Source organism: Magnolia sinica, chromosome 10 (assembly GCF_029962835.1).
Source record: "Magnolia sinica isolate HGM2019 chromosome 10, MsV1, whole genome shotgun sequence".
NCBI lineage: Eukaryota > Viridiplantae > Streptophyta > Magnoliopsida > Magnoliales > Magnoliaceae > Magnolia > Magnolia sinica.
The window spans coordinates 80,772,927-80,784,344 of NC_080582.1; the positions used below are offsets into that span (position 1 = coordinate 80,772,927).

General features: G+C 41.9%; 1 long non-coding RNA gene across 1 annotated transcript; it reads left to right on the forward strand.

Moving 5' to 3' along the window:
* Window positions 1-8,803: 8,803 nt before the first annotated feature.
* On the forward strand, window positions 8,804-9,892 carry LOC131257560 (uncharacterized). The gene is made up of 2 exons (XR_009177498.1): window positions 8,804-8,928; window positions 9,653-9,892. It is a non-coding gene; the product is annotated as an uncharacterized LOC131257560 (long non-coding RNA).
* Window positions 9,893-11,418: the final 1,526 nt, after the last annotated feature.

The following is an 11,418-nucleotide window of genomic DNA, read 5'->3' on the forward strand; positions in this document are numbered from 1 at the left end:
CGGCACCAGGGTCAATCCAACTCCGAACCTAGCCCTACCCATTGCCACCCCAAGATGCTAATGTTAAATGAGTTAGCGAAATGCCAGGGGAACTTGTTAGTCTCTTACACAGACTGACCTCAGGCTGTGGGGCTAACAGTGATGTTTTTGTTCTAGTCAGTTCTTTCATCCCTTTTACCAGCTCATTTTAGGACATGAGGGAGATCCAAAACTCAAGTGGGCCACACCAGAAGAAACAATGGGGGATGGAAATGATTGTAGGGTTCATGGTGATGTTCATATGCCATCCAACGCATTCATAAGGTTGTTCCAATCTTCCGTCTCATTGAAAACTTCTATGGCCCCAAGAAGATTTCAATGATGGCTATGCTTTCCCCATTGGGTTGCTCACTTCAGTTTTTGACCTCTGTGTTTGAGCTCATGTTCGAAATGGATGGACAGAATGGTATAATACAAAAATCATGGTGGGCCCTACAGTTGGGTTTATGGGAGATTCCTGTAACCTCAGTTGCAGGCAAGACTTGTTGGATTGAAGCCCGGCCTATGAATCTAGGGCCTAGACTCAACCCACAGGCTGGAGCCGCGGGCCAGGACAACCCAGCCCAAACCATTTCGACCCAAGTTAGCACTGATTTGATACGATTCTTTAATTAAAAATCCTGGTGAGTGGGCTACATTAGTTGTAGAATGACTATTATGCTTCCTTCCAATCTTGTCAGCCATGTTGGTTTGGTGGATGATGACATACATGTTATCATTGAAACAGAGAACTTAGTGAAAGATTAGTTGAAACCTGCCACAATACTGGCTGTCCATCATAGGTTACAAGGAGGTGGCGAGTGGCCCACTAAAGAACAGTTCCAAATTGTTCCTTGGTTTATTTGTCTATGGATCATGTGCCCTATTTGCATCCTCATTCGATGTATTCGAAACCAATTGCAACTTTCCTAACTTGATTGAAGTGGCCCACCATCGATGAGAGGGTCACTTGTGTTGCTTGTATGTGTGATGAAAGGTTCCAACATAATCTAAAGTCCTTTTTAGTTAATTATAGCACAAATCCGGTTTAAAGAAAAGGATGCTCCCCACTAATCTATTCAAGATATGTTTGTTAAAATGATTTTATTTCTTATAAAATATCTCTACGTAGAACCACCTAAATCATGGTGGTAATCCCACTATTAATTTCAAATTAAGCTATGGATTTGTTTTAGAGAGGTGGGGTCCAGTGGTATTGGTGCTGGGTTGTTGTGGGGCCCATGCTATGTGTGCATGACATCCTACCCGTCCTTCAGATGCATCCCCCTAGCTTGAGATTGACAGTCCTGGGTAGGGGCTCTGTGGGGCTCATCATGATGTGTGTGTTTTATCCACGCTGTCCATTCAGTTTGAAAGATCATTTTACGCCATGAGCTAAAGAAGGAGGCAGATTGAAGGCTCAAGTGAACCACACCACAAGAAGGATGGGTGTATGCTACCAATTGTTTGATGTAGCCCACCTGATATATGTATTGAGCTGATTTTCAGGCCATAGACGTAACATGGGGCGATACATCGGACGGACGGCCTGGATGTCGTGGGTCTCACAACAGCCTGTTAAAAACACTACTTGCTGCTGCCTCACACATGCAGATGTGGCACACTCGTGTGGTATGATACCCGTTCTTCAAGCGGCCTCTGGATGACTGTCCTAGCCGAAATTAGGCTGGCCACATGTACGTTGATTGTGGACCGTTGGTTAGCCTTCATTATATATATATATACGTGAAGAGTGGATTGGGCAGTTTTCAGGCTGAAGAACGCTCGCAGCGGGGCGTCTATGATCAACAGACTGGATTTTGCACACGTGTGACATGTAGTCACGTGGGTAGCACTTGTATTTATGCGCGTGCGAATCCACAGCCACAAAGAAACCGCTTTTTGGCTGATGTGATCAGAATCAGATGGTTATGGCCACATCGGCGTAGGTTGGAGCTTAAAAAGGAAAAAGCCATTGGCATGTGAGCATTTGGAACCACCGGCCACGGAAGCAACGGCCCATTTATTCGTTGAGATATTTATGTGATGCATGGCCTGCATTTTTCCATATTGTGTACGGCTTTATAATTCTGACAAGTGGGCCCCCTTGATTTTGTAATCTGGACCGTTGGTCTGTTGAGTTCCACCGTGGATGAAGACTAGCCCTAAAATTTTCCAGATTAGAATATATCAGCGACCAAGTCAGGATCTCTTTTTAATGAGTATGAGGTTTTTTATACTCTTCTTAAACATCTATTTTTGGGCCACAAATCGATTGTGTAAGATTGTTAAAATGAAAGATCTTATTATTCATAGCCAACAAATGGTGGGACCCAATAAATAAACGGTCTAGATTAGCAAATCAATGGCCATTTTAGGAATCTAAGAATCGTGTGTACGGTGCAAAGATGCACCCCACGTGTATCATACAATCCTCTTATTCGATAAGGTAAGAAACTGAGGAATATTTGGAACCATGATCTGAGGCTTATGTTCAGTGAGGAATTGTATGCTATATAAGTCATATGATTCCATATACGGTGGGCCCATCAGTGGATGGGTGGAACAAAAAAAAAAATAAAAAAATAAAAATGGGGAGAGAGAGAGAGAGAGAGAGAGAGAGAGAGATCCTGACCCTTAGATAAGCCGCCTATGAATAGAAGGTTATGAAAAAATCTGATGCCATATTCGACAATCAGAGGACACAGGCCAAAGATTGAAGGGCTGGGATCTTATTACAGAGTACATTTCTCGGCTATCATCCATCCATGGCGGGACCTTCAATGTAATGGTCTGGATCACTGAACCATGGGCTTGAGGTCCACATTTTTGAAGGCCTAGAACCCAACAGTTCTCTACTAACCGTCCGATCAGTGAGATCCGTATGCCTATCCATCGCGGAGGCGGATTTCCTACAACGCTTTGTAGGGAGCCCTTGCATGAAAGTTCTGTGGTGCCAAACGTGATGTCTGTTTGACATCTACTCCGTAAATCATGTGTATCATATCGTTTTAGAGCAGAATCCTGAAAATCAGGTAGATATAAAACTCAAGTGGGCCACACCACATGGAAAAGTGGAGAGAGGACCACTATCATTGAGACCTTGGGCTCACCAAAGTTTTGGATCAGGATGATATTTGTGTTTTACCCTAATCCAGGTGGGGCTCACCTTACGAATGGTTTGGATGGCGAAAAAAATATCATGGTGGGCCCCAGGAAGTTTTCAACAGTGGATTTCCCCATCGCCACTGTTCCCTACGGTGTGGCCCACATGAGATTTATACCACCCTGATTTTTGGGCTCACACCAGAACATGAGCTGGTGAAAATGATGGACGAATTAGATGTCAGGCAGATATTACAGTGGGGCCCACGTAGCATTTTGTTGTGCGGACTGCCTACAACAAGCGCTGCAGAAAATCACCGTCCATCTCTTGCGCTGCCATACATATCTTGATTAGTCGCACCAGATGTACGGTGGCGATGGATGGGGTACAACTTGAGTGTCATAGAAAAGGCACTGAGAGAAAGTCCAATAGTCTGTTATTATCTTTTTCCTACGTTTGTCCTCCAGCATATGCACGTACGTACGTTGCGAATCCTACGTGGAGGTGGGGTCCACAAGACGTAAAGCGCCACGTTGGCAATGCGTTTCTATTTGCAGAGAGCGTGCTTAGGTGGTGGTGTGCGATGGAAGAAACGGGTGCGTCGGGTTGCACGGAAATTCCTCTAGAGGGGTAGAAGTGGCAGGCAAGGCATAAAGCATCGGCCCGCCCCGAATATACGATGCCCGGGTCCACCTTTCGTTGGTCATGATGGTTTTTGAAACACCTGAGCCGTTGGCTCAAGCCTAGCCCACTCTAGCCGATCAAGATTTCGGACCCCCGGCTAGGACGGACTCGGTCCTGGGAGGAGCTCTCTGGGGCCCACCGTAATGTATTTGTTTTATCCACGCCGTCCATCCATTTTTTCAGATCATTTTAGTATTTGAACTCCATAATGAGGCAGGCCAAAGCTCAAGCGTACCACACAACAAGAAACACTGGAGATTGAACGACAACCGTTGAAAGCTTCTTGGGGGCCACAGAAGTTTTTGTTCATGCTGATATTATTTTTTTTTAACTTCATCCAGGTATATGTGGACCTAATGAATAGGTTGGATGGCAAACAAACATAAAGGTGCAGCCTAGGAAGGTTTCAACAGTGGTGCCATTATCAACACTTCTTCCTGTGGTGTGGCCCATTTATGTATTTAATCTGCTTTATTTTTCGTATCAATTCTTAAAATGATATGTTAAAATGGATTGACGGTGTGGATAAAACACATACATCACGATGGACCCAACAAAGCCCCTCCCAGGATCGAGTCGGACCTGCCACGGGTAGGGCGCAATCCGCTTCCCTAGATTTCCGAGATAGAGACAGTCAGTTCTACTGTACGCACGAGTGTTAATATGGAAAATGTGCGTGAGATCTGGGTCGTTTATCAGGTTTACTAACAGTGGATGAGTCGTGGATTGAGAATCAGCTGGATCCGTTCATCAGATGGGCCACGCGTACAAAAAATGGAGGCTAAGTTGTCCAATGGTCCACATGTGCTGTACCTGTGTGGCCCACATGGTGACTGGGATAGCCTGATTTTTGGGCCACAGTAACGAACAGCTACGTATTACCAGATGAGAAGCTGGGATCTCATACCCATGCCACTTTGGCACGTGCGAGGAGAGTAAGATCCAGATATGAATGCTCGAGAGACTAACCATATGCTCGTGCTGGGGTTAATGTAATGCCGTATCACGAAATGATCGTGTGTTTAACATGGTTTAAGAAATTAATAGAGGTTTGATACGACGGTTCTATAGTTGTCCAACTTGGGTCGTGTTCGTGATCCAAACCGTTGATCTGATGCTATACATGACTGATGATGTATTCTTTGAAAATCTTAAATATTGAAAGATCCTACACCTTCGATCAATGACCCAAACAAGAAAATGTCAAGTAGACGGTCCATACATCCTAATATAATTATTTTTTTTCTGGGTCTCTGATCCAAGGTAAGGTCCATCTTATAAACGGTTCATATCACCAACCATGACCCCGGATCCAACGGCTATACTCATGACACATATCATATAACACACCACCTTATGAATAATGGTCCGCGTGTTTTTTTTCACGTGAAATTCTCAACGTTGGAGACAGCAAGATCTCACCATAATCAGCTTTTTATCTTATTACGTAACCAGCACAGACCATTGGTGGGCCACACCATCATGATGTGATCCCTTCATGTTGACTGGATCTTCGTTCGCTCCGATTCTTATCACCGTTCGATCTTGATCGAACGGTCTTCAGATTCACACAGATCATTTCTTGGCGATGAGATGCGAGCCAAATCACATACAGTTCACCTGCTTTAAGATGGAGCTGTTGGGCCCCACATCCTCTCACCGTCTATTTTGATTGAATGTGGATGGGATTCCCTCGTTTTTCACACCTGATCATTTGCCTGCTACAGTCTGAAATCCGACGAACAGCACGTGCTGTGGTGTTGCAACACACCCACCGTACGCGTGGCACTCTGGCTCTCATCAATGCGATTCCGGACCGTCCATTCCCAGTCCATTCCTGCGAGGACAGATTGGAGAGGTGAATAGTCTCACACGCAACAATGTAGAATGAGCGTGCCAGATCGGGGTCGATCATTAGGTGGGCCCGACCTTGAACATGCAATGGCCCACCATTGAAAATCCATAGGTGATATTGACTTCTCAGGATGGCAGCAAGCGGACGGTAAAGCACGAAAATGACAGTGGTCCCCACTCAATAGAAAAAATGCCGATGATTGGACAACTGGGATTACTGAATTTATTACAGTTCTTGAAGTGTGGGAGATCTATCCTACGGCTCACCCGATGGACGATCCACATTAGTCGGTAAGCCTACACGCGTGTACAAGGCATACAATCTACAAACCCAAGGGTGCAATATTCAAGCAGTTCCGACCGTTAGATCTTCATTCCCAAAAAATTCAATCTATTCCACTTGAAAGGTGGGCCACGATATTGGAAACAGGTGGACGGATTAAAATAATCTGCCAGCTTCTTTAGTAGCCGTACATTTTAAAAAACAAATATCCCACCTTAAAAGTGAATCTACCTGATTCTTGGGCATCTAAAATGGTGGACCCCTCTGATGGATGGATCGGATGTTGTCTTTTGTGCAATGCTGGCGCATGCTGTGACGTGCACATGAGCTCCCTTGTACACACGTGTGGGCCTAGAGAAACGCGTTCCTCGCGTGTGGAAACTGGCAGCAGGACGTGCGCATCAACGCCCCTTGCGTATTGTAGGCAGCGAACGCTGAGCTGACGTGGCAAAGGAAGACAGCTCAGCTCCATTGCCATGCAGCTTAGCAGCTTGTAACATTCTGCTAAGCTAACTCCCTCTACGCGGGCCATTGCATCCTATACGCGGGTTTTCAGGTCTGACAAGTGGAGCCTATGCCTCGTAAATCCAGACCATTGCTCTATTGCTTCTCTCCATCGATAAACACTGTGCGAGATTATCTCAGATTGGAGGATCCTATCCATCAATATTTGGACCTTTTAAAGATGAATATGGATGGCTGATGTATTCCTCCCATTAACTTATTTATAGGCCACAAATAGAAATTAAGATTATTGGACACGATCCATCATGCTGCGACGCGACGTACCAGTGGTTTAGATTAACAATGGATGGGGCCCACTTGTCTAATCTGGAAACGCGTGTATACCGTGCACAGCCTCGGATCGTATGTATCTTACAGTTCCTGTAGTGGGAAATGCGATGTGCACTAGTGATAGTGCGCCTCGCTACTGTAGAAGCCGTCATGCGTGCCTGCACGAGAGATCCAAGCCATTGAAAAAGTGGGCCCCGGTCATATAGATCGCTGGATCTAAGAATTAGGCTGGTCCGATCATTTTCTAAGTCATTTTTAACCATCCATCCGTTCATATACTCACGGTTCATCGGACGAGTGGACCAGCCTGTTTTCTTGAAGCAGAGAATCTACAAGGTGAGCCATGAATGAGGTGGGCAAGATCAGACTCGACCCGAACCGAAAGCCAGGGTCGGGTCGGATCAACTAGATCCACTCGGATATGAAGCCCGACCGAGTTGAGTTTGAGTCACGTAGTAACTCGATCCGTTCCTATCCGGAATCCGATCCAGTCGAATCTAATCCGATCTGAAACCTGATCCGATCTGGAATCGAGTACTATAAAGTTTTTTTTTGTTAAACCTTTACCTTTCATCTACCTGAACCTTAACTCGACTCAAGTTGACGCCGCATTGAACTCGATCGGAATGCAGGCTAGTTAGCAGCTCAACACCCTATCTTCATCGGTCATCCTCGTCCATTAATCGAATAGGTTAATTTTATATGTTTTTTTTTGGTTAATTCTTGAGTCGGATCAAGTTCGAGTCAGGTAGTTGGCAAAATCGAATCGAAACAAGTTGGATCTAACTTGGTCCGACTCGACTCGATGCCGACCTCTAAAGGTGAGGCCCCACCTGACACGTTCGATATCTTGATGTTGGGCACACTAGCAAAATGGAATAAGATCATTTAAAACATACCTAAATAATCAACGAAAGCAATGCTTTCTCTGAAGGATGTGGGTTGATGTCATGATGCTCTGTTCTCTAGGAATCATGGCTGGTGTTCTTTTTTAGAACATTTTTTTTTTCTACTCTGGCAGAGTGTGGTTGTTGATACACATGCACTCAGGAATTCTATAATTGGGACATGTGTAAATCATTTAAACTGTCCAGTTTGTGTGGCCAAATTTAGATGGGTCATGAACATGTAATTACACTGTAGTGATGGGCCATCTGACCGGATATACAATGGACGGTGAAATGATAAAGAGGCAACAGTAGGAATTCGACAAAACATATGTAGCCATTAATCATGGATTAGGAGCATCTAATCAATATGGTTTAGGGTTAGTGGGTCCATTGATTGGACGGTTTAGCTGAGTACTTGAGGGATAAGGATAGAAAAGACCAGGGTGATAGCTGTAATACTCTGTTTTTATTTATTTATTTATTTAAAATGGTAGGTTCCACTGTTGCCTTTGGTGTGGCCCACTTGAGCTGTGGATGACCCTCATTTTTGGGCTCATGCCCTAACTTTGATGGGCAAAACTAATGAACGGTGTGGATTTATCACATCATTTTTATGGGGTCCACTCTCAAAAAAAAGAAAAAAAAAAAGCAAGTCAGCACGTCACCCACAAACCAGCCCTCTCCTCCACAACTCCCTCTCTTTCCCACTTCTCCGTGGTATGGTTGCGGACGTGAACTCATCCACCATGCATGATATCATCATGGTGGGACCCACTAATCAATTTAAACCATCCAATGAACTCCCAACCCACTAAACATACCTGACATTATTTTTATACCCCATTTCTCATGCTACTTATAGAAAACCATAGAGAAAATCACAAAAGAAAGATTGTGAGAAGAAAAGAGATATCAGGAGAAGGGAGAGTATCCATGAGGGTTCAACATCGAGTTCATGACTCACTGACTCAATCCCCAATGATGCGTTGTTGATTTTTCCAGTATCCCTTGCAACTATTCTAGAGAGAGAGAGAGAGAGAGAGAGAGAGAGAGAGAGAGATCCTGAGTGGAGGTAACGTATATCGAGCTGTTCCACCAAGTTGACTCAGCTCGTTGAGTACGGCCTAACCTAAAGATCCTTCTATAACATCTGATTTTTATGGAGATGGACGCATTTATATGAAGTTCTACTTTCCAATTCAGGTCGAGTTCAGAGTTGATCAATTCAAGTTAGTACACGTAGAAATCAGCATCTCTTCAGATTATTTTCCTTCCATCACACTATTTTTTCATAGCAGGTAGGTGATAATTTCTTATTGAAAATTTCATAAGTAATTGCCTTATATAATCTAGACATTGAGATATTTTTTATTTGACTGAACTAATGTAAATATTATTATTATTATTATTATTATTATTATATTATCTAGTGGTAATAATGAATATTCATTATGTGAACATAGACACTATATCTGCCATAATTCCTTGTAAGTTAGATGTATTTTATGTTAACTATTTTTTTTTTAATGCAATGATTCTTACGAGTGCTCTGCCTAGGGTCATTCTCGAAATGAACAGCACGACATGGGTGCTCTACTCAGGGTCATTCCCAAAAGGATCGACATGGGTGTTCTGCCCTGGGTGATTCCCTAAAAGGATCAATACACACGGGTGCACTGCCCTGGGCTTTTGTCCCTAAAAGGTTATACCGGTGCTCTGCTGAGGGTCATACCCTGAAAGGATCAACACTGATACTCTGCCGTAGGTTATCCCCTAAAAGGATCAACACACATGAGTGTTTTGTCCACTCCAAATCTTAGTATTTTTTAGAAAAGCTATGTTAAACAATTTATTCATTTCATATTCATGAATGTCAAATTATTAACTATAATTTTACATCCAATGTTCGCCTTATTTTGATTAATATATCGAGGTTAAATTTGGTAATATTTGTGAGACTTTCAACTCGGGATTGATGTGATCCTATTGAGTTGTCAACTCATTATGTTTTAACCGTTTCAGGTTATGAATATTTTGAAGATGTAGGGTACTACTATTAGTAGTGGAGTATGGAATGTGGTTGGGTGCACGTGGCATGTCATTCTACATAGGATAAATTTTATTTTATTTTAGAACTCTGAATGTAGTAATGTTTGACTTGATTTTCTTACTTCAAGTTAAGTTAAATAATCATGCATTGATGTAATAATAGATTATATAATTAGTTATCTTAGTTTGTGTTTAGATTTTAAAATTTTGGGCTATGGTGGAAAAAAAAAAGAAATGCATATGAAATTGTCATACTTTATCTTTTTATTTTTATTTTTTTATATAGGTCACGGGTCTGGAATTCGGGTCCTGGACACCCTATTCGGGTATCCGAATTTTAGAGCGTGACAAAGTTAGTATCAGAACCAAGTTGATCTTAAACATTGGATCTAGAATAGAGATTTAACTCTAAGTCTTCCTAAATGACCTTAACTAAGAGATGAGAAATTTAGAATACATACGTAGGACATTTTAATCTATTATGATATAATACTTAGATCTCATTTAGGCTATATATTAACATACAAAATCAAATCTGGACCTTAGGAATTTTCTGAGAATTTTCTAATTATTTCTTAGGTTGGGCAGCAATAATCAATATAAAACGTCTAACTTTGAAAAATCATAACTATTTAAGTAAAACTCCGATTGAGGTGATTCAAAAATTTAATTGAATATTGATAAGTATAATTTTATAAAAAAATAGGTAAAAATTAAAAATACTAACCCTTAATAGATGTATTTGAGGTTAAGAGAAACCTATCCAGAAATCGTTTAATTCTAGATAGTGTGTACTCTCTGAATTTTTTAAAATTTTATGGGATTCAAAATATTATAAAATTTTACAGGGGTATAGTAGACTTATAGATATATTTATGTAAAAAATTTTAAGTTAAAATATTGTCTGAAAATATCAAAAGTATCAATTAGAATAGCACCCTTATGTCCAGAAATTTCTACATATAGTTCTAAACTACATCTTAGTTCAACTTCTCTTAGATCTTCATGTATTTCTACATTGAACCATTTAATTTCTTATAATCTTAAAATTATTCAGTAAAATTTATAATTTTCTTTATTTATCCTAGGCTATGATAGATCAAAGTATGAACCTCGGGCCGCATCGGAGACTCAAGTACCCGATGCAGCCAGGCAAGGAGCAATTATTGACAAGATCCTCCAGGCGATGGAAGAATTTGCCTCATTTATGGGGACACAAGTACTTATAACTCAATTTCAGGAGCAGACTCAAGCGACACTTGTAGCCCTTGAAGGGACGGAGTCCTTGTTAGAAAAGTTTAAGAGGCAGAGACCGCCTACGTTTAAAGGTGGGCTTGATCTAAGTGAAGCTGAGGGTTGGAAAAGGCAGATGGAGAAAATTTTCTCAGCTATGAGATATAATGAGCAACAAAAGGCTAAATTAACAATATATATATTGGAAGGAGAAGCCGATCATTGGTGGGAATCTACGACCAGGGAGAACCCGAGAATAGAAAGGTGGACATGAGACCAATTCTGGACAAAATTTGAAAATAAATACTTTCCAGCTTATGTGCGTGCTCAAAAGGTTACAGAATTCATGAAATTAGAACAAGGAGATATGACGATACGTCAATATGATGCAAAGTTTACAGAGTTGGCACGATTTGTGACATTTCTTATACCGGATGAGCTTCGTAAAGGGCATAAGTTTGTTGAGGGACTAAAACCTTCTACCCGTACTCGATTGACGCCATTTC